The sequence below is a fragment of the Microtus ochrogaster genome, chromosome 15 (genome assembly GCF_000317375.1).
Source record: "Microtus ochrogaster isolate Prairie Vole_2 chromosome 15, MicOch1.0, whole genome shotgun sequence".
Classification (NCBI taxonomy): Eukaryota; Metazoa; Chordata; class Mammalia; order Rodentia; family Cricetidae; genus Microtus; species Microtus ochrogaster.
The window spans coordinates 23,607,894-23,608,703 of record NC_022017.1 but is presented as its reverse complement, the minus strand read 5'-3'; the positions used below and the strand labels follow the sequence as shown (position 1 = coordinate 23,608,703).

Sequence of the window (810 nt, the reverse complement as noted above, 5' to 3'; positions counted from 1 at the left end):
AGACAAAAGTACTTTCAGGCCTACCGTGCTGGTGCTGGTGTTGTTAGCATGGAAGGACCCTCTACAAAAGACAGCACTGCCTCCAGCTCTGGGCCTCCAGACACAAATGCCAGCTCTTCCTTGCCGAAGAATGGAGGCGGCAGCAGGGTAATGCCTGCTGGCTTCTTCTGGGGTAGGCTGTGTGCATCCACTATGCCTGTGCTATTGGGTGTCCCGCAGCTGGCTGGAGGCGGGCACACAGGAGGCCTAGGATACAATGTGATGGGGAAGGGTGTGCTGTTTTCAAACCCCTCGGAACCGCCTACCGAGAGCAGTCTCCTCTAAACCTATCTAGTTGCTCGTCAGCCCGCCAGTCCTCCTTCTGGTTCTGCATTCTTCCGAGGACCTGGGGTAGAAACGGATTGGGGGCTGGGCTCTCTTCCCCTACTCAACGGAGCCAACCCGGCCGCTCTGCAGTGAGGCCCCAACGCACCTAGGTGGAGCCCGACCCGCAGTTTTCAGCTGGACCAGCCCCACCTGACCCGCCGGCACGCCAGACGGGGGCGCTGCAGGGCGGCCGGGTCCCCGGGGTCCCCTCCGCGGCCCAGTGCGCATCGGCAGCTTGGCGGCCGGGGCGCTGCACAGACGGCGGCAGGCGCGGGCCAGAGTCCGAGGCAGCGCGGCCTGGCCGCCTGGGCCGACAGAGACCCACACCGCGCTCCCGTTCCCTCCGCAAGCTCGCAAAGACGCCGAGCCGAGTGGCGGGCGCGCGCCACCAGCACCGGAGCAGCGGCGTCCCGCGGGCGGCGAGGCGCGCAGCGTCTCCGGCCC

General features: G+C 66.4%; 1 protein-coding gene across 2 annotated transcripts in view; it reads left to right on the top strand.

Moving 5' to 3' along the window:
- Window positions 1–810, top strand: part of Fam19a5 (family with sequence similarity 19 member A5, C-C motif chemokine like) — a 199,840-nt gene that overhangs the window by 72,092 nt on the left and 126,938 nt on the right. The window lies entirely within an intron of this gene.